General features: G+C 39.1%; 1 protein-coding gene across 8 annotated transcripts in view; it reads left to right on the forward strand.

The window, feature by feature from the left end:
* pitpnm2.S (phosphatidylinositol transfer protein membrane associated 2 S homeolog) overlaps positions 1-27,204 on the forward strand; it is a 155,835-nt gene that overhangs the window by 20,239 nt on the left and 108,392 nt on the right. For 7 of the 8 annotated variants that reach the window (XM_041580356.1, XM_041580360.1, XM_041580353.1 and 4 more), the window contains exon 3: positions 11,127-11,213. The exons of the other annotated variant lie outside the window; for it this stretch is intronic. The gene's annotated coding sequence lies outside the window, so the exon portion shown is untranslated. The remainder of the gene's footprint in view (positions 1-11,126; positions 11,214-27,204) is intronic. 8 annotated transcript variants of the gene reach the window in all.

Below are 27,204 nucleotides of genomic sequence, written 5' to 3' on the forward strand. Positions count from 1 at the left end.
GTATGGCAGGGCTCTGTTTGTACTGTGGTGGGCATTCCCATTTTGCCAACGCCTGTCCTGCCAAAGCCAAGAGTTTTGTACCCCGAGGTATGTCTCAGGTTTCTCATGTAGGGGGCATCACTCGAGGTCCTCAGGAGAAGTATCAAGAAAATTCACGCAGACTTCTCCTTCCTTTGCAGATTCATCTGGCAAGTAAGTCTATCTTCGAAAGGGCCTTCCTCGACTCCGGTGCGGATGGCAATTTCATGGACGCCTTCTTTGCCGAACGCATGAAGATTCCCCTGCTTCCATTGTCTTCACCCCTGCGAATTACCGCCATAGATGACAAACCCCTGGAGTTTGAATTCGTCACAATGTTCACGGCGGAACTAGCTGTACAAGTTGGGGCGCTGCATCAAGAAAAACTTTCATTCTTCATCATTCCCTGTCCTTCTACTCCAGTAATATTGGGTCTTCCATGGTTACGTCTGCATAACCCCACCATAGACTGGTCCACTGGGCAGATCTCTCGTTGGAGTTTATTTTGCCTGCAACATTGCCTTCCGCCAAAACCCCTTGAGAAGGTGAATGTCTCCACTGCGGAACTAAAGACTTTGCCCTCCACTTACAAGGGATTTTCCGATGTGTTTTGTAAAAAGTCTGCAGAGTTCCTTCCCCCACATCGCTCCTATGACTGTCCGGTTGAACTCCTGCCAGGAGCCATGCCCCCCAGAGGGCGCACTTACCCTCTCTCTCCTGCTGAGACTACCGCTATGAAGGAGTACATCCAAGAAAATCTCCAGCGAGGGTTTATCCGCCCTTCTACCTCTCCTGCAGGGGCTGGGTTCTTCTTCGTGGAGAAGAAGGACGGAGGCCTTCGGCCTTGTATAGACTATCGGGGCCTGAATAAGATCACCGTGAAAAACAGGTACCCCCTGCCCCTGATTGCCGAGCTCTTTGACCAGCTGAAAGGAGCAAAGATTTTCTCCAAGTTGGATCTCCGGGGGGCCTACAACCTCATTCGCATCCGGGAGGGTGACGAATGGAAGACGGCATTCAACACTCGGGATGGGCACTATGAATATCTTGTCATGCCCTTCGGCCTATGCAATGCTCCTGCCGTCTTCCAGGAGTTTGTTAATGATGTGTTCCGAGATCTCCTAGGAAGGTTCGTAGTCGTATACTTGGACGACATCCTGATCTTCTCCAAGGACCTTGAAAGTCATCGCTCCCAGGTGAAGGAGGTACTCTCTCGTCTGAGGAAGAACTCTCTCTTCGCCAAGTTGGAGAAGTGTGTCTTCGAGGTATCCAAGATCCCCTTCCTAGGGTACATTATCTCTCCAGAGGGATTTGAGATGGACCCCGTGAAAGTGTCGGCCATCCAGGAGTGGCCTCTCCCACTGAGTACCAAGGCAATCCAGAGATTCATCGGATTTGCTAATTATTATCGACAGTTCATCCGGGGGTTCTCTTCCCGCATTGCACCTATCCTGGCCCTCATCCGGAAAGGGGGTAAACCAAGCCTGTGGCCTCCATCTGCCTTAGAAGCCTTTCAGTCCTTGAAAGAGGCCTTCACGTCCGCTCCTGTTCTCCGACATCCCAATCCCGCACTACCCTTCTGCATCGAGGTTGATGCTTCAGAAGTCGGAGCCGGAGCTATCCTTTCTCAGAGACACTCCACTGATGGAAAATTGCACCCCTGTGCGTATTTCTCCAAGAAGTTCTCATCCGCAGAGCAGAACTATGATGTCGGAAATCGAGAACTCTTGGCAGTCAAGCTTGCCCTTGAAGAATGGCGTCACCTCCTGGAGGGCTCTGAAATTCCTGTCCAGATTTACACAGATCACAAGAATCTGGAGTTTATACAGTCCCTCAAGAGGCTAAATCCCAGACAAGCCAGGTGGGCCCTTTTCTTTTCTCGATTTAACTTTGTTTTGACTTATCGCCCAGGTTCCAAGAATCTGAAGGCCGACGCCTTGTCTCGTAGCTTCACTCCGGTGGACCGTGACCCTGAGAGGCAGGAACCAATCATTCCACCAGTCAAGATCATTGCCTCTCTGTATCCCCAATTTGCCGACCAGATCTTGGCTGGGCAGTCCTCGGCTCCTCAAGATACTCCGATTGGCATGGCCTTCGTCCCTCCAGAACTTCGCCTGGCCATCCTGCAACAGACCCACTGCTCCAGGCAAGCTGGACATCCTGGTCCGGCCAAGACCCTTGAACTCTTGAGGCGCCTAGTCTGGTGGCCTGATATCCGCAAGGATGTAAAGGACTTTGTGGCTGCTTGTAATGTCTGTGCCACTTCTAAGCCTAGCCATTCCCGCCCCAGCGGGTTGTTACAGCCTTTGCCGGTTCCCTCTCGTCCGTGGACGCACCTCTCTATGGACTTTATTGTCGAACTTCCTCCCTCCGCTGGGAATACTGTGATCTGGGTTGTCATAGACCGCTTCAGCAAAATGGCCCATTTCATCCCTTTGAAGAAGTTACCCTCTGCGGTGGAATTATCCCAACTCTTTATTAAGTACATCTTCCGCCTGCATGGTTTCCCGGTGGAGATCGTCTCCGACAGAGGCACCCAGTTTACCGCCAAGTTCTGGCGTTCCCTATGTAAAGACTTGGGAATAACACTTCAATTTTCGTCTGCCTACCACCCGCAGACGAATGGGGCAGCTGAACGTGTGAACCAAGCCCTGGAACAGTTCCTGAGGAACCACGTATCCCTCTGCCAGGATGACTGGTCTGATCTCCTCCCATGGGCGGAATTCGCTCATAATAATGCTTGTCATTCCTCTACAGGGAGGTCTCCGTTCATGTCGGTGTATGGTCAGCATCCTCAAGCTTTTCCCCAAGACTTTGTGCTATCTGACGTCCCGGCTGCTGACGATTCCGCAGCCCATATGTCTGCTATTTGGGCTGCTACCAAGTTGAACCTAGAGAAGAGCGCTCTTGTTCATAAGACTTTCGCAGATCGTCGTCGAAGATCCTCTCCTCCCTACAAGGTGGGTGATAATGTCTGGCTCTCTTCCAGAAATATCCGGTTGAAGATACCATCTCCCAAGTTGGGTCCAAAATTCGTGGGTCCATTTCCCATCTTGGAGATAATCAACCCTGTGGCTGTCAGACTCCAGCTTCCACCAGAGATGAGAATCCCCAACGTGTTCCACGTGTCTCTGGTGAAACCCGCCATCACCAACCGGTTCTCTGGCGGTCAATCTCCTCCTCCTGCCATCTCTGTGGAGGGTCAACTCGAGTACGAGGTGGAGAAAATCCTAGACTCCAGGATCTCCAGAGGGTCCCTTCAGTACCTCATTCAGTGGAGGGCCTTTGGCCCTGAAGAATGCTCCTGGGAAGGACACCGTGATGTTCACGCTCCTCGTCTGGTGAGGGAGTTCCACTCCAAATTTCCCCAGAAGCCAAGTCCTGGTGGTCCGGAGGCCCCCCGTGAGGGGGGGGTACTGTCACGATCGCCGCCCGGAGCTCCGGGCGGCGCGTCCCTCCTTGCCGGCGTCGCTCCCAAAATGGCGGCGCCCATGGCCGCCACGTGGGTAGCGGGGCCGGCGCGATGACGTCAGCACGTCGACGTCGGCGCAAGAGCGTCAATGACGTCAGAATGGCGCCAAATTTGAAAATAAAAGCGCCAACTAGACGCCAGAATGGCGCCCAAGAATAGGAATACTTTCCCTAAAGTGTATCCTGGGTTTCCTGTGTGCCTTATTGCCAAATCTTGTTCCTGATCTGTTTCTTGACCCTTTGCCTGGACTTTGGACTTTGTTTGTATTCTGCCTGCCTGTGAACTCTTGCCTGATCCTGACTATTCTTCGTTTAACCCTTTGGACACCGCGACCTTGTTCCCTCAAGAGGGCTTCCTCCTTGATCCTGACAACCTCCCTGGAGGGAGCTCCCGGCTCCCTGACAGGAGATATGATGCCTATAGCAGCAGTGGGATAATTAAGAATGAATTTAAAGGCATGATAGTTGTTTCTTGGAAACTTCAGCATCTCAGGTTTGTCAAGCTTCTCATTTGTAAGCAAATGAGCTGATTTGTTAATGATTAGTACATTTTACAAAGCTAAACCAATACCAGTGATTTAAAAGTTAACGATTTATTTTGTAAACTGGAACTCTTCTGTCTAGCACAGAAAATAATTGTCCAACTGTGATTTGTGAAAGGAATAAACCATTGGGATTTTATGATTTTTATAGTTTAATCTGTTGGGAGGTATGTTGCTGCTGATTACTAATACCCCATAGAAAATTCATCTTAGTGACTGCTCCAACACATGAACTAATAAACACCAACAAGCAGCTCTGATAAATGTTATGTCAGTCTCTGTCAATGGAGTGTGGACTGAAGAGCCTGTGTTAGAATGATGTAGCATTATGTATATACACCTTTCACCAGTGATAGGGGATACCGTAAGGAATTGTGGGGATCTTTGCTTCTCACTGACCACAGCCCAGACAGATCCAAAAAACATTCCTTCTGCAGATAGCCATGCCCTTAAACATCAGTGACTGGGGAAAAACTCAAAATCATTATAGGTATTTTGTGTGAGAATAAATGCATTGTATCAATTACTAGGAACATGTTTCAGCAGCAGCTGAATTTCCTAGTCTCTTATCTCTAAATGTAGTTTTATCACACGCATTCTCAGCTGCACAAACATGCAGCTTAAACACAGCACAAGTGTAATGAAAAGCTAAATACAACTACAGAGTGCCTTGCAGTACTTGTTGTGTACATACAATTAAGCAGACTGCTCTGATCATGGTTTAACTAGTAAGGTAAGCAATGATGAGTTATAATAGTTATATATGTTATAGTCGTAATAGTTATATATGTGTACTTTAAACGTATTCTGTGTTTTTGTCTTCTTTTTGTTTTTTTTTGAAAATTGTCTTTATTTAAATTCTGTCACAACCATGAATATTCATTTATCATATATATATATATATATATATATATATATATATATATATATATATATATATATATATATATATATACAGTATATATATATATTTCGACCATCTTCGTCAGGTTTTGCTTTCTCCTGACGAATACTCCTCTTTTTTGCATTAGTAAAGCCCTGTGAGTGTCGCTATGTTCTACAAATATACCTATTCCACTTTTGTGGGCACCCAGGACTTGTTTATATATATATATATATATATATATATATATATATATATATATATATATATATATATATATATATATAGTGCCAAAAACATTGCTTTACCTTAGTTAGTAACAAACGGGGAACAAATGGTGAATATCAAAGAAGAGTTGACAGAGTACAATAGGATTAGAGGGCCCTACTCACGAGAATTTACAACTAAAGGTTAGGGTATAATTGAGACATTTGATTTTACAAACAAATTTGTAATTTATGATACAGCAATGACTGATTAATTAAGGTACATTGAATAAGCTTCCCTAAACATGTGGGTCTTTAAGGAGCATTTGAAAATGTATGCAATGTGTTTTTGTCTTCTTGCATTTCCTTACTCCCTTTTGCACCCTTACACACATTACAGTTTATAGCTCCCACAAAGATGAAAGACAACCAAATATACCCTGTATACCAAATACCTGGAACATACCAAAAAAGCCTGTGATTTCACAGAAATGCAAAGTGAATTGTAACTTTAGTTTGTCAGTTATCTCAGTCAGTTATTAGATTTTCACTGAACTCCAGGATGGACAGATATTATTATTATTTATGTAGTGCTAAAGTATTCTGCTTTACAGAGATTATTCTTGCCTAGGTGAAGCTGTAAGGTCCACTTTAAGTCTACAGTCCCTACCAAATGAATGTGCTCTATAGTCAGTTCTATTAGGAGACAGTTAAACATCCTGTTAAGTGTCCAATGTTTCTGAAATGTGAGAGCAAACCAGATTACAGCGAGGAAGCCCACAAATTGCACATTTGGAATTTTTAATTAAAGGGGTTGTTCACCTTCCAAACACTTTTTTCAGTTCAGTTATTTTCAGATTGTTCACCAGAAATACATACTTTTTCCAATTGCTTTCCATCTTTTCTTTTTTACAGTTTTCCCAAAAATTAAAGTTTAAAGGGGAACTCCGGCTTCCAAACACAAATTTGATAAAGAGGCCCACATAACACAGAAACCCCTAATATACCCATCACAGTTACCTGTTTCTTCAAAAAGTATGAATAAATGGCATTTTCTATGCTGAAATCCAGCCTTTTCCAAAAGTTCTTCTTTTTCTGCATCATTTGAAATCCTGGCAGGGAAGGAGGGACTAAAACACAAATTGTAACAACTTGTCCACAGCTTACAGACGGAATGCAGGAACTACATAACCAGTAGTCAGCCAGCTCAGCAAAGTAGTCAGACAGATCAGCAGGAGAGCAGGGGATTTGGCTTAGGGAACTGTTCTAAACCATTCAAAATCATGAATATTTTTTTTTAAATAATGTATATTGCAAAGTTGCTTGACATTGTGTTTACTTTTTAAAAGGCTTAAGTTATGCTTGTGTGGGGTTCCCCTTTAATGTTCGTGTCTATAGTGTTTCAGTCTGGCAGCTCAATGATCCAGGAGCAGATTCTGAACTGTTACAATTTGCTACATTTAGTTGATACAATTAGTTGATATATTTTTCAGCTGTATCTGTGAAATATTAGCAACTATTGTATCAATTCTAACTGCTGCCTTTCGTTAAACTCAGGGTTTCTGCTCAGCAGGGACAAAGATAAAACATGTATCAACTAAATGTCCCAATTTAGAATCTGTCAGACCCATCTTTTTAACATTTACAATTGCCATTCTCTAGGATACATTGGATTATCTTTGTAGAGCCATTTTGCTTTATCCAACAAAGACAGAACCAGAATAGGAGACCCAAAACATGGTGGAAGTGATTTGTAAGCCTCTTTGGTTTAGAAGTTTCCACAGGCATTAGTGCATCTTCTTACTCTATGTTCTCTCCTCCTCTCAGTCACCAAGAACCTACGTAATTATGTTTGTCACATTGAGATTGAGTGAACATTCACTGCCAGATGATCCATTTATATGAAGCTTAGTAGTAAACAAAAACAATGGTGTGGTAGACATAGGGAAAATGGTTGGAATGTACATATGTTAGATGAGAGCACCCTACTAATTTGTTTCCTGTGGTCTTATGAACCCCTCCCCCCCATGTTGCTCAGGATGTGTCACCCCAAGTGATTACTTTTACGTACCTGACACCCTGGGCCGGTGTGCTAAGCAGCAGAAAACTGCACTGGCCCAGGGGTTCTTTTAGCGAGCACCACAGAGAGATCCTCTTCCTGCTTCTTCAGGTCTTCTCGCGGCTGTGCATGCGCAGTAGAGTGAAAAGCCTAACTTTAACGTAAAAGCTGGCCATTTCACTCTACTGCGCATGCAGTAGAGTGAAAAACTGAAGAAGCAGGAAGAGGGTCGCTCCGTAGTGCTCGCTAGAGGTCAGTGCAGTTTTCTGCTGATAGGAGCACTGGCTCGGGGTGTCAGGTAAATTAAAAGTAGTCACTTGGGGGTGCCTAACTTTTGGAACCCCAATTGTAAAATGGTATTCCTTCTCCTATAAAGAGAATGCTACTGAAGTGATTGAAGAGCCTGTGTAAAACATATCAGTGCTATATAAATAAAGGATATTTGATAAGAATAAACATGTTTTTGTGCATGCTAGTCCCAGCATGAAGAAATTGTTGTTACTACATACACAAGCACATATTTTCTAGAGGATATAAAAAAAGCAAAACCAAACCAAAAATTACTGCATATCTTTCACAAAATGCGTTTTACCTTTTATCTGCAACTGGAAGATATGATCGTGTACAGGGACAACGCATTGTATACAATGGCTTTAAAATCTGCATCAGCTATTTCAATGCTGTTGCTTTAATTGATGTCACTCAGGGCAATTAAGTCACTGCCATTTCTTTCACAAAGCATAGGTTTAAAAATCTCTGGGGTTCATCATGGATCCATTTTAGAAATGTCATCTACAAAGAAATTTGAAATATGAGCATCCAAGGTTTTGGGTAGAATCACTCCGATGTTCTTTTCATGAAAATGAATTTGCAGCAACTCCTGCTGGTTTAATGCCAGAACCTGCATTATAAGCACTCTAAACAATCAGTAATATCTAAGCTATTATCCAAAGAGATGGGAATTTTGTGTGCTGCCATGCTGCTCAGCAGAATTTTATATAGACCACGTTGTCTTAGAGGAAGGTCAAGAAATTGTGTTTTGTTTTCAATCATAATTTGCTGGAGAGGAGAATATGATCTGAAGGTATGCCTGGGCTGGGTTGTATTTTGAGTAAAGTACAGAGTGCACAGAACTATGAGGCCCTGTAGATTTCTGAACAGTGCTTATATGGTATCAACTATTAGAACAAACTGTTTTAGCAGGGATTCTGGTTATAAGAAAAATTTCCATTTTTAGCTCTCCAAACAATCCTTTATTGCATGTTTCATTAATAAATTATCTGTTCGTTAATGTGTAAAGCATGGCATGAAGTTTGGATTGTGACATGATCAGTAGATGCTTTATGGCGCATCTTTGGTTACACTAATGTGTGGAATTTTATATATTTATATTTTTAGTTCCTGAAGACGGCTCCAGCTGTTGAGCCGAAACGTTGATCAAATAAAACCTTTTATTTTTTTCATATAAAGACCTGTTTGGTGCGGTTTTCTTTTTGATTATATATATATATATATATATATATATATATATATATACATACACATATTGAAATAAGAGAAAAAGGTTAAATCCGACGTTTCAGTTCCCCACAGGAACCTTTCTCAAGGTTTGTCCTTGAGAAAGGTTCCTGTGGGGAACCGAAACGTCGGATTTATAAATATATATTATGTATACAGTATACTGTATATAGCCAAGAATGTCCACTCTATATAGTAATGAGCTGTATTTTTAGTGCTAATCTTTTTTTTAAATGAAACTTCAAATTGCTAATAGGACCTCTGCCATTGACTTCTACAGGACCTCGACAGGTTGAAGACTTATTTTTGGATTTTTACATTTTTGCCACAATTTGGATGTGTATTTGTATCACTGAGAGTTCCTACTTAAATGGAATGCACGTAGCCCTCCAAGAGGTTCTCCATCACTAACTGTTCATTAGCTTTTTTCTTAAAGATGGTGACATTAACAAGATTGCACACATTGCATGAATCAGCCATTTTTATTACGTAAAGGAAAACTATACCCCCAAAATGAATACTTAAGCAACAGATAGTTTATATCAAATTAAGTGGCATATTAAAGAATCTTACCAAACTGGTATATATATTTAATTAAATATTACCATTTTACATCTCTTGCCTTGAACCACCATTTCATTATAGTCTCTGTGCTACCTAAAAAATCACCAGAGCAGAAATACTACAACTCTAACTATAACAGGAAGAAGTGTGGAAGCAAAAGACAAAACTCTGTCTGTTAATTGGCTCATGTGACCTAACATGTATGGTTTGTTTGTGTTCACTGTGAATCGTAGGATCCATGGAGACGGCCCATATTTTTTAAAATGGCAATTTTATATTTATGATTACCCAATGGCACATACTACTAAAAAAGTATATTATTATAAAAATGGTTTATTTACATTAAGCAGGGTTTTACATATGAGCTGTTTTATGCAATATCTTTTTCTCGAGACTTTGTTCGGGGGGTATAGTTTTCCTTTAACATTTAATTGCATACATTTAATTGGATGTGCGGGCCGGCCCGATACCCCACTTTCCGCGACCTTATAAATGCTGGTTTCCGACTTCCGGGTTGAACTTTTATAGACGCACGCCTGCTCTCCCCACCCCTTTTGTGACATCATCGACGGCCAGGTCAGTACGGGTCTATAAAAGGAACCCGGAAGTCAAGCGCTGGTGGAAGGGTGGCCGGCGGATGCGGGCCGGAAAAACCTGACCCTGCACATCACTACTTTTGAGCACCCTCGTATATTCTGTGATGGCCCATGTTGTATCTGCCCTGCAGCTAATAATTTAGGGGCGAAGATCATTGGCGATCCGTGGGCTGCTGCCTGAGGCAGCAACCCCGTTGCTGCCCCCTCTCCCGCTCCGTGCTTAAAAGTTTAGCGTCGGAGCGGGACAAAAGGGGCTGCATCGCTAGAGCGTACTGCGCTTTCTGCACTAGCAAAGCCGAATTTCCGGTTTAAAAACTGGAAATTTGCCTCTTAAAGTTACAGGAGGCAGCTTTTTGCCGCCCCTTGTAACTGGCCGTTCACTGCCACCTTGCCTCGTGGCAAGAAGAGCCCTGGTGAAGATACTGTATGTTGTATATAATTGAGAAGCATAGACTAGAATTCCTTTTAAAAACAGATCCTCTTTCATCCTTGTCCAGCTTGAAAAATTGATTATACTTACCCACTAGCTATTGACAATATGAATTTTGTCCTGCTGCTGTCCGAGTATTTTGTTGTTTGAAGGTTCTTCAGTTCTTTCATGTAATAAGGTCTCTAATGGACTGTAGCATTTGGAGGTTATAGACAAAATGTAATTAAATGACTCTGAACACCATATACTTTGTATATACTATGTGTAGATTATTTCTGCCTGTTCAGCAACTGCAAATTAATTTCATTTCTGGGAATTATTGATCCCATGTTGCAATAGAAATATTTTCTATCCATTTGGTATGCTAAGAGGTATGAACACCACCTGACCCTACTTATCACCACTTTAATAGAAACAGATACATTTCTATTCGTCATAGGAATCATGCCAGTAGCTCTACCAAATCCTCGCCATTCTATTTTTTTTCAGCCCCTAGATCACTCACTGGGCCATTGCTACAGTATGTACAGATCTGACACTGCAACATACTGGTCCTGATCTGCAGATTTCATCATGTCAATGTTTTGGGTCTGTAAGTAATGTTTTGTGGGTGGGAAGGAGTCAATATAAATTAGAGGAGCAATGTGGCAGCTCCTTTGCATATTATCAAACGACAAATACAGAAATCTCACTTTGCAGACTGATCTTTGCTCATATATGTAAGTGAACATTTACAGAGTCCTGCTAATAACTAGGACATGCATATCCTATAACTGCCGCCAAAATGGTTTTACCAAGCAGCAACGGCACTTTAATGTATTCCTATTACTTTTCATCAGGATGAAGCATGATGGTAATGTGAGTCAGCGCTCATGTTTGTGATTCCTTCATGTATTCTCAGCACTGAAAGAACAAGAATCGATCAGGTAAATGCTCATTAAGTCACTGGTGCCATTAATTGTTTTTTAAAGTGGTTAGTGTTCTATTCTGAAGATTGGGAGCGATTGTAGAGTAGTGGATGGTTTCCGGTTTCCTTTGTACCCTATACCCTATCATCCCGCTTGTTATATGCCTTAATCAGATTACATCGATTTTGTATGCTATTTCTAGCTACCCCCATGCTGAGGCCGGCATAGGCTGTTATTGGCCATTTACTCGCAGTCTATTTTCAGTGAATTTCACAGTAAATAGATTGAATCCAATTTTGTTGTGTTGCAACCTGTTTGGACTATAAGGACATATAAGGCTTTTCTGGAAAGTTATTTTTGTAATAATCCTCATGTTTCTTAATTTTTCTTAACGTTATGAGTGTGTGGTGAGAACAAGATATTTTTTATTGTTGTTATTATGTTTGTTCATATAACAGTTTCTGAACTCCAGCTTACAAATCCTTTAGAAAAGAGGTTAAGGCTGCCCCCAGGGGGTACACAAAGGGGCAGATTTATCAAGAGTCGAATTTTGAGTTTATGGGAGTTTCTAAAAACTCCGATAAATTGGAAGAAAAAACAAACGACCAATCGTAATTTATTAAAAAATTGGATTTTTTTAGATTCGGGTGAATAGGATCGAATTCGATTCGAGTAAAAAAATAAAAAATAAAAATAAAAAAACACGTCTCCAAATTCATTGCAGGAGGTCCCTCATAGGCTAAAACACCAATTCGGCAGGTTTTAGATGGCAAATAGTCACATTTGAATTCATTTACAAGATATTCATGGCTTTTGTGTAGTATATATATATATATATATATATATATATATATATATATATATATATAAAGTAGTCCAATAGCCGGCACAACACGTCAAATGGTCAAAATTGCCTGGGTGCAAAAGGCCCAAAAAATAAACAGATGAATGAAAAAGCTCGCACTCTCAGGACTTATCACATCAAAAAAAGTGTTTATTCAAAAACAAAACGACTAACGTTTCGGCTCGCACTCAAGCCTTTCTCAAAGTGCTTGAGTGCGAGCTTTTTCATTCATATATATATATATATATATATATATATATATATATATATATATATATATATATATATATATATATATATATGTGTATATATATATATATATATATATATATTCACACACACATTCACAAGACAAAGAAATGTGAGACAGTATATTTCAGGGAAGTAATAATATGAGCATTAGAGGGTTAAATGAAAGGCATTAATGATACTTGAGAGGTGTAGTTATTTTCCTTCAATAATTACCAAAGTGTGAGTCACACCTCAGTGCTAAAACCCTCAGTTAACAGACTTTTTGTACTAAAAATAGTGATTCTTGTGTTCAAGTTTGAGGTTTTTTCTCTTCGTAAAAGTGTTGTGGTGGGTGCAAGAGTTCTAATAGCACCCTTTTAGCACCAGTACCATAAATCACAATGGGCCTTACTTAGCAAGTACTAACTACAGGGTACATTCAAAGAGCTACCTTTTTCATGTCTTACTTTGCTTTTTAAACTAATCCTCAAGTTAGAAAAAAACAACAAGTAAGAGAGTTTAAGAAATTCACCAAATTCATCATTTTTGGATTGGGCGAAATACCAAAGCCTCCATAAAACATTTGGCTGAGCATGAACCCTAATTTGCATGTTTGCATTTGAGAATAATACAAACAAATTGTATCAGTTGTGAATTAAAAATTGCAGCATTCAGTTGTCTGGAACTTTAAAGTCATGTGACTTCAGTGGAAAACTTTAACTATATCAGAATCCTGCAAAAAAACTGCAAAATTTTTTTTTTATATTCAAATATTTTGAATAGCAGCAGTTCCAAGATTTACTTGACCTTATCACTACGGACACTTTTATCAGTGAGACGGCTAACTTAATTGTTTTAGACTTCATTCATTTTTACTTATTACTTTATCATATACACATTTATCATTTCCTGATTATTATCATTTTCTGACTATATTTTTATAAAAACAACTTATTTACTCCTTGTTGATCTTGCACTTGCTAAACACAGTCATTAACTGTTTAGAGGGCTGCTTGTAGTAGAGAGATGTAGTATACAGCACCACTTTGTATCAACCCTCCTGGAAATGACACATGAGTATTTTACTGTGTGTACTATATATGTTACTGTATTTGTATACATACATATGTAACCCCATGTAGGCTTGGCTAGACCTTGTCCAGCTAGGAAACAGGCAGTGAACCGGTTACATTTGACCCTCTCTCAACAGGATGTGAAAGGGTGAAGGAATGGTGTTGTACAACTACACCTCACTTGTGCTAATTGACTAAATAAAAGAATTGGATACCAGTAGGTTCTTGAACAAAACAAACAGGCTTTATTCTCTTAAAGCACAATCAGGGTTTTATACTCACAATCAATATGAGGCTTATAGCAGACATGTCAAGTAACATCACAGCAATTCAGAGCCAGCACTTAGTGACATGCCTGTGGAGATAGTGTACTACATTGGATAAATGCACCCTCAGGATCTCTGTACTCTGACCTGGATCCCCACACTTTGGATTAGTGCTAGCACTATACCTAGATCCCTACACTACAGGCCAGTCTTGCCTGAGGGGAGAGTTGCCCTCTTCTATCCCTCCTAGTTGGAGCCAGGCTCTCTTGTTCACTAGTTCTATCTGTCTTACTTTCCTAGAAAGTGCTTTACAGAGAACTACCCTGTCCTGACCTCATTTGCAGGGTCCCTGTTTTCCCGATTTCACAAAAGCCTTACCACCTTTGGGGCCATCACTTTACCGGGTCCAAGCTGCAGGCTCTCAGTGCATCCATTCCCTCCTGGAGTGGCAGTGGAAAGAGGAGGAGAAACTTGTCATTAGGGGTCGTCTAACATGAGGTTTGGGTGTAAAATAAACTGAGGGTACAGGGCTGATTATTCAATTCTGATGCTAGATGCACTGATTTATGTGCTGCCATGGAGTAATATCTGTATTAATTACTAATCAGCCTTATATTGTGACCTAGCCTCCGTGGTCAGCATGCACCCCCCATGTGCGAGCGCAGTGTAGGAACGCTGCATACCTAATGTGACAGGGCAGCATGCCACCCCTAAAATTTTGCCGCCCGGGCCTGATTGTGATATTTATATTTTATGTGTACTGTATATTGTGAGGGGGCCCCTAAGCTCAGTAAGCGCATGTGCAGTGAATGAGCAGAAAAGTAGATGGGGAGCTACTGTGGCATCTTTGGAGACACAGATCTTCACTGCTAAAGCACCCAACATAATGTATAAACATTTTTCCCTACTTCTTTAGTTAGACTTTAGTTCTCTTTAAAGCGATGGGTCCCAAAATCTACACTTCCATGATGGTGGGAAGAAACCATCCAAGCTTTAAAATGTAATTTCTAACGTATTCCAAGCTGAGATTACCTTATTGCAGAGGGATGTTGTGTGGTATGCATTGGATGGTCCAGGAAACAGTTTATGAAGTCAGCATTTTGCCAGTTATACAATGCTGGGGGCATTAGAATGTGTGGTTCTTAACCCCTGGAATTCATAGATTTGATAAGAGTAAACTGAGCTTGCATGTAGGGTTACAAAGTCAATGCTAATGGAAATGTAGGCAACTGTCCAGCCTAGTTGAAACTTTTTATCTTAGCATACAATGGGAATATTAAACCTGTGTGTCTCCAGTTTTAACCCATAGTCAAGCCTTCAGCTTTCTCACAAAGGGAACACACTGAGTTGACGTGAAAAATAGTTTTTATTGTACTTGCATTAGTTTGCCTACCTTGTAGCTATATGTAGCTAGGCATTCAGTAGAACTAGTGGAAGCTTATTACCAAATTCTATGTTCTGTCCTTTGAATCTGGTTGGCTGTGCAGAGTACCCTGTACTTGTACCCAGAACACTGCTCCTGTATACATTGTAAGCCAATATGACATACAAGGGATAATTTGCATGACTAATCACAAGAAAAAAAATTTCCCTTTCTTGTTTCACACAGGGTCATACTGAATGTATAGCACGGTGCGTGTTAATACTGGTTTTTATTTTTTTTTGTTTGTTTTTAAATAATTTTTGAGCCACAGAACAAATAACATGACTAAACACCTAGTACGACTTATAACATCAACAAACATGTTTGTAACAATATGAACTAAGAGCCACGAATAACCCGTGAAATATAACTATTTAAACTACCTAGTGATGTCTTCAGGGGTTAGTGATGTTGTTAGCATTAACAAACCTGTGTATTGTAAAAAAAAATAACATACTCACTGTTGTAAAATTTGAATATATTAGAACTCACATATTAGTCACTTCGGAGTTCCATGACCTGTGTAAATGCACCTAGCCCACGGAATTGTGTGTTTATATGGTTATTTCGAGGTGAATTCTAATAACCTTATAGTACACAGTCATAAATCCTATCCTGTAAAACATATCTTTATAAATGGTGCTCAGTGATGTCATGAGATGTCAACTGTAGTAGTGATGTCATTTATGTTATAAAATGATGTACTAAAAGAAATAATTGATCACCTCCTTGAAAATAGAAGTATATTATAAGCTACCACGTTCTACATAAAAACACTTGACCTTCAGATTTGTGCCTATATGGGGCTTGGTAAATTCTAATATTCTTCAACTTTACAATACGAAGAACGTGAAGAGTTATGAATTTCTTAAGCTATATAAAACACTCGGCCTTCTGCTTTTTGTGCCTCTTTTAAATATATTTGTGCAATATATTTTTACAAAGGAACTATGTTATTCCATAAATATGTTTCAGTATTGCAATTTATCTGTGGCCTTCGTATAATGTTGTTTTTGCTTAGTGCTGTGATTAGATGCTTAGCCCATTTGTCAGAACTAGATAATGCAGTTCATTGGGGAGGTACATCCTTTTGAGTTACTTAGAGAGATGAGACTGCATGCACATTAGTAATGCATTCCAAAAAATGAAGCTCTAAGTGAAAAGGCTTGTAGACCAGAAGTGTTTTTTATTACACGGGTGCAAGTGATGGGCTTGGCTGTTGCCTACAATGAGGTTAAAAGAGGTGCTAAAGGATGAATCAGTCTGAAGGATAGGAATTGAAACACAGAGAAGAGGGAACATCGTTATGTGCAAAGAAAGAGAATCATGTTGGTACTGCATTAAAGGGATACTGTAATGGGTCTTTGTCAAAGACCCCATTGATAAAGACCCCATTGAGGGTTGAAACATTGATTCCAATAAAGCTTTTGCAATTAGCTTACTGCAAAAGTCCCTAGAGCGCAACAGCATTTCTTGGAAACTATATATAATACTTCTGTTAGCACCGGGGCATTATCTCTTTTTAAGTGTGTGCAGCAGCCTTACGGAATATATATATGAATATATATATATATATATATATATATATATATATATATATATATATAGTAGTCATTTTCAAAATTTCACTCTAGACTCGAACACATCATATTGTTGGTGTAGATTCAAGAGCAAAGGAGTAAGAAGCAAGAAGGAGCAAGAAATAATTTTTAAGACATTTAAGCCTCTTAATTGTGCCGTAGAAATGAGCAGAAAAGAGCCTGTAAAAGGGAGGGTTGTTGATGTGTTTGTCCTAATTGCCTGCTGAATAATTCACACGTACCTTTGTATCCCTGCTGTAAATTATCCATAAAGCCATAGCTTTTTCCTGGCCTCTGCGCACATTGTATTGTTGTGTAGGAGCAAGGAGCACAGGCTAGTATTGACACAGGCGCCCTTATTGGATGAAAAGAGGGAAATTTGCCAACACGCCAGGCTTTTTTATGCTGCTGATTGAAGCTGCAACATGTTCATCAAACAGAAACATGCTGTAAGTATGTAACAGTTCTTTTTTCTTCTTCACACTGGGTGTTGTGGATACTGTGCTCATTGTGGATTCCTGGTTGTGAAACACTTACAAATGGAGAAGTTATTGCTGTCTGCAATATGAAATAAGCAGCTGGGGTATAGTGTAGACACCGCAAGATAATGCTTATGTACTTATTCATTTTTGAGACAAAGTTAGAGAAGAGGGCTGCCTGGCAATACAATTAGGCTGGGGTTCACCAGTAAAAGTGATGCGTAATACCAGTGTTATTAATAGGTAAAAAACATAATAGTGAGATGGCCAGTAATTTTTTCCAGAAACTCTAGGCATGACTAAGCACTATTTAGAACTGAATGATATACCTAAGTACTATTTATGTGACTATAATGCATAAAAGTGTGTATTCTTAAAAAAAATTAATGAATGTTGTAAAAATCTGTATTCATACTTGTTTATGTAAATCCTCCCTCCCCTAAGTTTTCTTTCTGATGCTAGGGGCCAAGGGCAAAATTAATTTCTGTCGGATCTGTCCTATCCTAAAACTGTCCAGTTGGTCTGTTTATTTTACATTATATCTAAGCTTGGCCTAGAAAATCTACTTTATTGCCCAAAGCATGGATGATGACTGCTTGTATTTACATAGCGCCCTTCAGTACATAAAATAGTACGTGTACGAGAAAGCCAGACATAATGTTTTTTTTTCCACTGGCTGCAGACCTTCAGGGAGCTCTTTATTGTTTGCTGGGCTTCCCATTACTAGTGTGCTTGGGGTACAAACAATGTGCTGCAAATGAAGCAGCACAAATCTGGCATGGGAATCGATAATGCCAAACACAACAGCTTTGTAGCCTGACATGACGCTACATTTGTTCCAAACAGAACATTTCCAATGTAGTTGCTAGCCAGTCTTCTCCAGATATGAAATATTTAAGAGCCAGAAATATGCGACCTAAGCTCAGAATGACGTGTAATGATGAAAAATATGTATTTACTAATAATAGAACATTCAGTAACAAGCAGAATAGATGGAAAATGATTTGCTTAGCTATGGCTATTTATGTAAATGTCATATTAGATTTGCACCTGGTAGGAATTGCTGTGAACTGGTTGTTACAATTGGAGGCACATTTATCAAAGGTTGACTTTCGAATTCATGTGAGTTTTTACAAACTCCCCTAAACTCCCATAAATTCGAAACTTGACCAATCGAAATTTATTAATAAAATCGAATATTTAAAACTCAGAATTTAATCGACCGGGAAACTCAAATTGAATTCGATTCAAATTAGTTTCGAGTTCAATTCTAATTTAAAAAACTCGATTTGAGTTTTTTCTCTGAAAAAAAATTTGAATGTTAGGAAGGCTGCAAACAACACTAAGGGGCAGATTCAAGAAGGGTCGAATATCGAGGGTTAATTAACCCTCGATATTCGACCAGGAACTAAAATCGAAGTCGAACGATTTAGTGCAAATCCTGCGATCGAACGATCGAAGGATTATTCGTTCGATCGAACGATTAAATCCTTCGAATCGAACGATTCGAAGGATTTTAATACAACGATCGAAGGAATATCCTTCGATCAAAAAATCACAGGCAAGCCTATGGGGACCTTCCCCATAGGCTAACATTGACTTCGGTAGCTTTTAGCTGCCGAAGTAGGGGGTCGAAGTTTTTCTTAAAGAGACAGTACTTCGACTATCGAATGGTCGAATAGTCGAACGATTTTTAGTTCGAATCGTTCGATTCGAAGTCGAAGTAGTAGTCGAAGGTCGAAGTAGCCCATTCGATGGTCGAAGTAGCCCAAAAAACACTTCGAAATTCGAAGTTTTTTTAATTCGAATCCTTCACTCGAGCTTTGTAAATCTGCCCCTAAATTGATCCCTGGACCTTTCCCATTGACATAATCAGAAATTCGCCCGTTTTTAGCTGGCAAATAGTCAAATTCAAGTTTTTAAAGGGCCAGAGTATGATAAATCTCGAAAATCAATTTTTAAATTTTTGTTTAAAACTCAAATAAAATGTGAATCACTCCCTAGTCGAATTTGACAGTTTTGACAGTAACTGGCTGTGCAGTTTGTAGAAAGCAGCAATATGTTGAAAGATCACAGTCACTGTGTGGCATTAGATTTGAACCTCATGTGGCTGATTGAGAGACTCATGATGGGGATGTGTGATTTAAGAGCAAAATTTAGTCCAGTAAATTAGTTCATTGATTGGAGTCTGTACTTCATGCTGCAGCTTCTTTATCTAATAAGTTTCCTACAAAGCTTTCCAATGATTACATCAAAGCTGCTCCTCATCCAACAACAATTAAGCATACAAAATGACACTCAATCAATTAAGGCTCTCGTTTTGGTTCACTTTAACATTCCAATCGGTAATGTACCTCATTTAAATACACAGGCGTTGTTTTGAGGCTTCAGGCTTTAGACAGGGTGGGGCAAGGTATATCTGAACTACATCCTTCAACACAATTTAGATGTATTACAACAGTATTCTCCAAAGCTTTGCAGTGTCCCACCTGGCTATACGGAAATTATTTTGTTATGGTGCTTGCATAACAGAACATCAGTATTTAATAAAAGGGCTGCATTTAGTAGCTATGTACATGACAATAGGATATTTACCCAATCAGTGAATATGTCCAGGGAGGTGCTGCCTTCCATGGTTAATTTCAGTTGAATGAAACTCATTGAATTAGAGAACAGCACATTTCTCTTATTTGTACTTTGTCATTTGTTTTCTTATATCCATACAGTATATATGCTATTTTAGTATTAAGAATGTATTATTTCTTATAATACACATATTGAGTCCTGTCACAAGTGACATGGCTAAGCATTATTTATTAAGGATATATTTTACAGTGAATTTTAGGGTTTTATGTATGTCTAGGGTTACCATCTGCTGCATACAGTATTACTCCAGTTTAGCTGGTAAAACACTGGATAAGGCTGGGTCTGGTGTTAAGAAATCTACCAGCAATGCACCTTCATTGATACGCTATTTAGGCCCAGAACCATCCATTTTTGCCACAGCACTACCCCTTTTATTTATGGCCACTATTTTTCCTACTAAAGGTGGCAACCCAATATGTAACTACATGTATACAAGGTCCAGACCTTGTCAATTTTTAGTATTTAAATCATACACCTAATTCATGTTAGGTGTACTATAAAGCCTTACACTAACCTCTAAAAATGCCAACCTAACCTGTGAGTACTTTGGAAAACAACTTTTCTGCCTAAAAAGGGACAGTTGGCAGGTAGGTGGGTTCTGTACTGACGGATAATATTGTTGAAAAGATTTGCTTAATCATGTTATAGTAATTTCATCTTTAAGTTAACTTTTAGCATGTTAAAGAATTGAATAGACAAATGTTGTTGAATTATTTGCTTTCTACTTCTGCCTCTGTCCAGTTTATAAATGAGGGTCACTGACCAGCAGCCAAAATTCTGTTGCTCTGTGAGGCTACAATTTTATTGTTATTGATGCATTTTCTACTTATTTGCCTCTTTATCCTGCAGTCTCTCATTCAAACCACTGCCTGGTTGCTAGAGTTACTTGGACCCTAGCGATAAGATAAATGCTGAAATATCAAAATAGAGAGCTTCTGAACAAAAAAAACAAACCAGTTAAAAATAAAATAAAGACCTGCTGCTAAGGGACTCAGAATAACTACATCATGTAAAGTTGGTTTCATTAAAGAAGAAGGAGAGGTCCATTCCATGGGGGTGCCAAATATAAGGGTATTTTATTTACTTACCTGATAGCCCAGGCCACTGCTCCTTTTAGCAGAAAGCTGCACTGGCTCGGGATACATGCAAGAAAGCAATTATTTCCCTGTTTCTCTCTCTGTGCACTTGTGCATGCACAGTAGAGTTAAAAGTGGAACTTGAACAGAAAACCTTCTTTTTCACTCTACTGCTTATGTATCGGCTACAGGAAGAAAGAAGAAGAGAGGAAGAGGATTGCTCACTCATAAGTACCCTGGACTTCTGCTCACAGCCTGGAGTATCAGATAATTAAATACGATCCTTGGGGGGGTGCCCTAACATTTTGCACCCCCCCACCAATTGGATCTTTCCGTCTCTTTTAACAGGATTGGAATTTTCAGAACCAAATGAATCACTCAAAATGTGTGCTTATGCTTATTTTTAAGCAAAAACAACATTTGAGCTGGATGTTTGTAGTTCCTTTTCCGTGCGCTCTAGTTGGAGCACATTTGATTGATAACTTTCTTATTAATGTAGGTTTTTTTTAATGTATTTGTATGGAAAACACAGCTAGCAGACACTGTAAATTGTCCTTCACTAGAAAGGCGCTAGTCACATCTGTTGGCAGAATCAATGCACTCTTTGTATTGGCTTGAATAAATAATGTTTGCATTAATAATTCAGCTAGTTATTAGAACAAACACAAATATTAAGCATCTACTTTCTAATTTTTTATTCATGCTTTGGTAAATTAACATTTTGGGTTTTTCAAGGTCTTTGAATTGGCAGCAGAACTGAAGCAGAAAACTGGGGCTAAAACCCCTCTCATAACGGTTGTTTGTGCTATTTTGTAACACCTTCAATGTGCCTCTTATTTTTTGTTTTATTTTTTGGGCTAATACATATGTTATTTTAATAGTTTGTAGTACCCATTAGTTTGTTGTACTAATTATATATGATATATGTGTTGTATTGTTATGAACCTATAATGCTGCTGGGCAGTCGTGCAACTTAACAACGCACCTTCCTAGATACCAATGAGTAGGCGTGAACTAAATCCATCATTTTTGTTTATTCTTCTGAATACTAAACTGTATCTGAACTCTTAAATTTAAGAAAACGTAAAAAATTGCCTCAAATCGCAAAGCTTTAAAGTTACATGACTTTAAAGGTTTGGATTTAGGTTGGCTGAACATTTTAGATTCGGGCAAATCCAAATCCTGCAAATTAAGGGATTTGGCTGAGACCGAAACCGAATTCCGAATTTAGTGCGTCCGTGCCATTGAAGCCATTTTATGGTCTTTTAACTAATGCTGTGCTGAGATACAGCAGACACAGTACCTTTGCACACCTAAACTGTGCTAACAGATATGTAAACTCTGTGTTATATTACAGTTGCTATCAGAATGCAGTTCCCACTAGCATTCCTCCTTTTGTAATTCTTAAATAAATAAGCATTGCACAAACAATTACAACATAAAATCTCCTTGAGGTTGGCACCTGCTCTTAAAGTAATACTGACACATTCCTATAAAAATAGGAACGTGTCGGTATCAGTGAAAAGAAGCTGAACGTGAAATATAAGCAGCTAAAAGCTCCCCAAAGCCACCCCCAGTCCGGCAAACCTTAGTAACGGTGACCCACCAACACCATTAAATCATGGAGTGTATTAAAGAGATGGCAGGAAAAAAACTGTCCTGATCTGTTTGGAGGCCCCTGTGTATATAATTCCAGGTTGGTGGTAGAGAAGAGGACCCTTAATTAGATACTTTAGGTAGAATAGACAATAAAGACTGCTGCTATTAAATGTGTTTATATACTTTTTTCACAGTTTATCCTACTTAAAGCTTTTTGAGTTTCTCAAGACAAAAACAAGTGAATTTCAGTTTAATTGCTCAGAGGAAGGAAGTGGTAAGAGAGATGCTTGTTCATAGTATGAACTCTCCCCTGAACATGATGAGAGTGATATGTAAAGAAAATAGAAGATGATGCATTCAGTGATTCGCCAAGGTTAGCTACCGTCACAGCATCTCAAAATGCAACTACCAGCATTTCTGTAGCCTATATGTAACGCCAGAATGATGAGGTTTGTTGTTGAGACACAATTAGAGAGTATTCAACAATTTCAACACATTTTCCTAATATTTTGTTTTGTTTTTGTTCTGATTTGCTAAAACTAAAAGATCATCTGTCCTGTGCCCATTGTATGTATTTTTATTTAACCATTCTAGCCATAGCTTCTCTAAAATGATAATTTGTTTTTATTAAATATGGTTTAATAGAAATAATAAGTATTAAAAAAAAACATTAGCGACCATGTTTGCCACAGTTTTGACTGATTAAAGACCTTAGTGACTTCCAAATTGCTTTTGCGAACATACGCAGTGTATGTAATAAAATTTTGCAATTGCAAACCAGACTGGCCCCCAGTCTGACCCTGTACTCTTGCATTAAATGTTTAGTTCTAAAGCTATTGCTTTGGTAACCCCTGCAAGTATTTTGCCATTCATAAATGAGGAAAAGTTATTTATGAAACGTGTTTTCTTTTTATTTATAAAGTTGTGCAGAATTATAAGAAAAAAAGAAAAAAATGCCCTAAGCAGCTTTTCCTTGTCATTTACACAGATACATTTTTTAATATAAATAATGTATCAACAGGTGTTTGTAATGTCCCCTTTGCCGATATCACGGAAATGCTTTATAATTGACCAGGCTGTCTTTATTTGTGCATTCTTCAGTATTTGTCTGTTGAGGTAAGGCAGATTAGAGCTGTGTTCCCATGACACTCCCAACAGCAATCAATAAAATCTTTCCATCTCAACCGAAATGAAAGTAGAGAAGAGTCATAATTCATGGAACACAAATCTCAGTGCAGCAATTATCATCATTAATATCCACAGGCCCTCTGCTTTGCAAATAACTTTAGAAATGCTTTGCCAGCACACTCTGGTATGAACTTGTGCCATACTTTCCTATTTTCTAAAGGACCACTAGAGACTGGGTTCCAGCCACCCCATGTGCCCTAAGAGCAGAAATATCATATGGGATGGTCATTGTTGTGGTTCTGGTAATGCATATATTCCAATCCATGTGTTGCAATCGTGATCACGGCCAATATATCTGCATGCAGATATAAATTATGTATATCACACTGTAAAGGCCTTGTTTTGGATATACAGTTAACTAAGTATAAATAATACAAGGAGGATTTGTTGAAAAGGAGAATTGAATATGCCATTGTATGTATGTATGATTTTGCTTGTTTGCATTAGAGAAGTGGTGCCTACGTGAGAATGTGATTAGAATAGGGATATTATAATAATATGTCTTCCCAGAAAGCACAAGGTCATTGCTTGTAATTAAAAAAAAGGAATTCACAGTGAAAAGGTGTGGGATTTAAAGTTTCAAGGGTCAAATAATTCACATTTTGGGAAATAATTTTCTTTTCCTCTGTTGTACGGAAACATTAGCTTGTACTTGATCCTAACTAAGATATAATTAATCATTATTGGAGAAAAACATATTGGGTTTATTTGATTTTAACCAAAAATTAACTTAGACTTTTGGTATGATGATCCAAATTACTGAAAGGCACTTATCTGAAAAACCACTGGTCCCAAGTATTTTAGAGAACAGGTTCCATATCTGTACTTCTTTTTTTCAGATAAAATATTAATAGAAGGATACTTTGGGGGTTTTGTAATAAAAAGTACAAAGTTGTTTAAAAAATTTTATTGGTTGCTATAGGCAACTGTATCTCTTCTGTAACTTATCAAACTTTGTGCCTTTTATTACATAAAGGGGGTTATGCTCAGGCCTCTATTTGGGCACTTGCAAGGCTTTTTGCAAATGAATATAGAGAGCATTAGTAGACCAGTGCAGAATACATACACATTTATTAACTCCATTGTATATTAGGAGAATGGTTTAATGTTCCCGTTACTGGAGGCTTTACTGGGCCTGTTTCTCTATTTAATCACATACATCTTTCCCCTTCTTAGCACAGCAAGAAATTCATACCGTTAATTTAAATAAGGCCATCCTCACACAGGCCCTCCTAAGCGCCAAATGCAGGTGGAATGCAGCATGTTGCGTTTCACATTTTATTCCACATTTGACCTTATTAACTGTACCAAAACAGAGTAAATTACTCCAAAAAATATACACAGACTTCATATTGGCATTAGGTTGTACTAATTAAGTTGTACTAATTTGTATGCAGAAAATAGTTTCTCTAAATTTACTAAAGTGGCATTCCGCGATGACAGTTAAAACTCTAAAGTGTACAAAACTACCATGTTTACAAAATGGAGTAACATTTTTGTGAATTTAACTTTTATTCAACTCCAGTTTAACTCTAACAGTATTTTACTCCAGTTTTGTGCATTCCACCGCTAGGTGTATGCCATTCACTGCCATATAAAAAATCTAATAAAACATGGAATGGTGTAGATATTTACTAATAATTACCAGTTGTGCATCACTTTACTTCCAGGCCAGTACTTACCTCTGAAGCAATAGAGAGAGTTTGTATTGTACTGTCCATGAAGGATTCCTAGTTCAAATACACGGTCTTAATTGTCAGGCTGTGTTTGCTTATAAATGAGACAATTTTCCATGTATTCTAGTGGAGTAATTAGCTGAAGTCTGCAGATAATTTAGCTCAGAACACTGAGCTTTCTCATTAATTGTGTGACCCTGCAAATGAGGTGTTTGCTGCTAATTATATAGACAGTAGAATAGTAAGCTTTATATATGTTTGTAAAGAAATTGTTTGGGGATATGGTGCTGGTGTAGCATAAATATCACATAGTTCTTGTATGTATTATTTGTTTGTAGCACCGCACCAGGGTGTGAACACCTTGAGTGGCAAATAGGTTCCTCTCCCTATAATTTTGTATTCTGTATGGGTTATATACACTTAAAATAGCATTTGAGGCAGGAAGAAAAAAGAACTGCAGGTTGGTAAAGGAAGTCCCTAAACAAAAGTGGAGTGATAGTAACAATTTAAAGGGGTAGTTCAGTGTTAAAGTCAAAATATACCCATGAGCCCATTCAGTTGGTGGTATGTAAAAAAGGTACATAAACACTATCTGAACTTCTAAGATAGAGTTACCAAATCAGTTGAATAGGGCTTTAGGGTTGCACCGATTGCATTTAAATTAAATTGCATTTTCTAGATCAGGCATGTCTAAAGTCAGGCCCGGGGGCCAAATGCAGCCCGTTTTCAAATTTACACCGGCCCTTAGCCTCCATCATGAAATTAATAATAATTTGGCTAGCCAGCACAGCTGCCTGTGTGCTGAAGGTGTTAGTAATAGACACGTATTGGCACATAGTGACGCTCCAGCTCTCACATACTTCTTTAGGGCTGAAGGTGCAATAGATGTACTGACGTGCCAGTACAGTAAACTAAAGAGAGGGGCGTGTCACTATGTGCCAGTATGTGTCTATTGCTAACACCTTCAGCACACAGGCAGCAGTATAGACCAAATGGCAGATAATTTCCCTAATGTGCCCAAATATTACAGCTACGCGATTCCTTGTTGAATGAGTTAAATAATGTTAACGGTTCAAAGAATGTCGGGCTAAATGGTCGGCCCCCACACATTTTCATCTCACCAAATCTGGCCTTCGTTGCAAAACGTTTGGACACCCCTGTTCTAGATGTTTCCTGAATATTCAATTGATCTGGCAACATATCCATAATAAATAAAATTGTATCTCTGAAAGGAGTTCCTGCTCGCAGAGACTAGTACCCCAGCCCACTCCCTGGCTGCTCCTTGACTCCTGCTCTGCCTCAACCTGGAAACGCTGTCTACGCTCTGGTGCAGGCAAACGGGACAAATTTCGGAGTCAAAACTAGACATTTAGCATTTCACGCCGAAATCCAAGACAAGGAGAGCATTAGGGAAGCGGAGAATCTGCAATCATCTGGCCCTAGCCATGAATGTAGAGATCTGAACATTTGTCGATGTCGCTTGACAGATGTGGTCTGTCAGCAGCTTTTATCGGCCCATGTATGGGGGGGGCCTTAGAGATGCTTCTTAGACCTATTTAACATGAGTGTTGCAGGTGCAAAGTAACAGGGTACTGCCACCTCTGGGAAACTACTAGATAATGCAAGAAGAGAAAAAACATATGCACACAATCCCTGATATTATCTGTGCACCTGTGTTCTCATTCTGTAGTTTCATTGCTGTGTGCTGCTTTAATTGGGGACATCTGGAATGCAAAGCAGTATTAGTATTGGATGCTAGACAAAAAAATCAAGCCTTCGTTTTAACTTTTTCATTAATGCCTACATGCACATGAAATGTTTAAATGAACACACACAGCCGTCTGCATTGTCTCTGATGGCACAAAAATTGTTTCTAATGAAATTAGACAGTCAGTTCTGGTGTTAGGGTGGGGCAGACAAAGTGTTAG

This window comes from Xenopus laevis, chromosome 1S (genome assembly GCF_017654675.1).
Source record: "Xenopus laevis strain J_2021 chromosome 1S, Xenopus_laevis_v10.1, whole genome shotgun sequence".
Lineage (NCBI taxonomy): Eukaryota > Metazoa > Chordata > Amphibia > Anura > Pipidae > Xenopus > Xenopus laevis.